This window comes from Octopus bimaculoides, chromosome 7 (genome assembly GCF_046866305.1).
Source record: "Octopus bimaculoides isolate indiv1 chromosome 7, ASM4686630v1, whole genome shotgun sequence".
In the NCBI taxonomy this organism is placed as follows: Eukaryota; Metazoa; Mollusca; class Cephalopoda; order Octopoda; family Octopodidae; genus Octopus; species Octopus bimaculoides.
The window spans coordinates 38,066,999-38,069,809 of NC_142934.1; the positions used below are offsets into that span (position 1 = coordinate 38,066,999).

The 2,811-nt window shown below is 37.3% G+C and overlaps 1 long non-coding RNA gene across 1 annotated transcript in view; it reads left to right on the forward strand.

The window, feature by feature from the left end:
* The window catches only part of LOC149134674 (uncharacterized), a 51,215-nt gene extending 48,619 nt beyond the window's left edge, over positions 1-2,596 (forward strand). The window contains exons 2-3 of the long non-coding RNA XR_016242614.1: positions 309-414; positions 1,558-2,596. This is a non-coding gene — a long non-coding RNA (uncharacterized LOC149134674). The remainder of the gene's footprint in view (positions 1-308; positions 415-1,557) is intronic.
* Positions 2,597-2,811: the final 215 nt, after the last annotated feature.

Sequence of the window (2,811 nt, forward strand, 5' to 3'; positions counted from 1 at the left end):
CAGCTTTTTTAGCTGCTATTTCTGAACTTCGGTATATGGTGAAGCAAATATTTGCTGATCCCTTAATTATGTTTATATATATATATATATATATATATATATATATATATATATATATATATTGATGAGTCTGTGTATATATGTGAAATGGCGCACATGCATGCATAAATGGATGTGTATGTGCGTATGTACATATGTATTTTAGATACGACTACTATCAACATGCTCTAGTTAAGCTTAAGAGCGAAACGTCTTATACTTTTTAATTGTGTGCTTTTTATTTATTGTATCTTCATTTATTTATCTAGTTATTGATGGCAACTCTTCTTATTTCATTAACCCTTTGAGCTCTGACCTCCTGAACCTTATTTGACCATATACCTGGCTTCCTGAGCAAAATAAACTGAAAATTGGGTTAGTATCAATTACAGCTTTCAAAACAAAAATATCAATGTCAATAACAATCTGACGACACAAACATACAACAGAGATGCCTAGCTGGCTCCTAGTGCCAATATTCCACCTTGGTCTGCCAATCGGTCCAGCATGTTGATCCTCTTTTGACACAGAGATGAACCTTGCATTCTTGGCAACAGACGGCTGATTTGACTGCTTTGACTGGATAATCCTTGTAAGGAACACTGGGGTTTTCTGACTTGAATTTGTTGTGCTTCTTGGAACATACAACACACAGTGTGTTTGTAGACCCATCCTCTGGAATGTGTGGATGGTGGCGGCCTACGTTTTGGAGACAAACAGGGACTTCGCGATCACGAGCTCTGCAAACAGCTTTTGTGCGAAACTCACTGACAAGTTCCACACTGTACTAATCCCCTCTCACTCTAGAATTTGACTCTTCATTACTCATGCTAGAGTCCGACTCAATGTTACTGTCAGAATCTGAATCAAGATCACTTCTTCATCCTTTTCGGCCTCTAACTCATCCAATTCGTCTAATTGAGCGATCACCTCAACATCAAAACAGGTCACATTCAACTCAGAAAGGCAGTGGACATGTTATCTATAGTCTTTGGGGGAATGAGCATTCTGAGTGGATAATAATAGATCATCATACTTTAGTGCAGATGCACTCCACCGGTAGGACGGTGCTACAGTATTGATAAAAATAAGCTATCCACCAGTAAACCGGTGTTACGGACTCAAAGGGTTAAAATAGTGCCTTTGTTAGCTATTGAGTTGTTTTGATTCTTATTTCTAGCAATACTGGTGCTGATTAGTGCCTTTGCTCACTTTAGTGATGTGTATATATGTATATATATATTCCCTCTCTGTTTATTCCCTCGTGTTCCTTTCCGTTGAAGAGCGTAGGCTCGAAACGTAAAAGACTTTCTCACCTTCCCGAGCCTCAAACCAATGCACCTGCTTGTTTATACACCTGTCTTCGTCTTTTGTTTTTCTGTAAATTTCAACTACATATAAACACAGACATGCAGGAAGTAAATAGACACTTTTAATTTTCAAAATTTCTGATCTAAGTGTCTTAATATATTTTCAGTGGTGTACAATTTATGATGTAATTATTCTTTTTCCTTCCAGGTGCCATTATGTTAAACATTTGCGAAGACTAACCATGCCACGCACAAAAAATTCAGTGGAACTGTTTGATATTCAAAGAGGTCGTATTGTTGGGAAATCTGAGGCTGATCTTAGCCAGCGAAAAATTGCTGAAAATCTTCAAATTCCTCTTGCTATGTTAATAGAATTATAGTGCAATTCAAAAGCCATGGAAAAGAATCAACAGATTCTCGTCCCGGCCGACCTGGGCCCTCGGAAAGGAAGCTTCGTTGTTTGAAGAGAATTGTGGAAAACGAACCCCGTTCGAAGGCTTCTGACATTGCAAAACAGCTAGAAGTTAGTCCAAGAACGTGTGTTACATATCTGCATAAGCTTGGGTATTTTGGACGAGCAGAAAGAAACGGGCTAAGGAGATGTCAGAAAAATCCAGTTCATTTTGGGATAGAGTGATTTTCTCAGATGAATCCAGATTTACATTATTTTCAGACAGTGGACGTGTTTGGGTCTGGAGGTTTCCCAATCAAGAATTTGATTTGAAATGACTCCAACCAACTGTGAAACATGGCGGTATCTCTGTAATGGTATGGGGAGCTGTCACCAACAATGATCGTTCTGAGCTGATCGAATGTGTTGGAACCATAAACTCTGAAAAATACATCGAAATACTTAAGCAAGGACTAGTTCCGATGTATTCACACGATAACATAACGAAAAATGAGATTTTATTCATGGAAGATGGAGCTCCATGCCACACAGCAAAAAGGAATCAACTATGGCTGACTGAAAATGGGATTGAACCCAATTGAAAATCTTTGGAGCATACTAGATAGAGCTATATGAAAAACTTGACAGAAACCTAAATCTAAAGATGAGTTGTTTCGATTGTTGCGTGAAAAGTGGGCAGAAATTCCACAAGAGACAATCACAAAGCTCATCAGTTCAATGCCAAAATAAAGTTTCTGAATTAAAAACTGCAAAGGGAATGTCAACTAAATACTAAAGTATGTAGTCCTACCTATCGATTACATTTCAATTGTTCGCTTTGCATATCAAATAAAAAATTTTGAAAATTAAAGTTGTCTATTTACATTCCTGCATGTCTCTCTCTCTCTCTCTCTCTCTCTCTGTCTCTCTCTCTCTCTCTCTCTCTCTCTCTCTATATATATATATATATATATACACATACATACACACACACTCATATATATGCATACATAAATACAAACACACACACACACACACATTTATATATATATACATACCTATATTATTAGA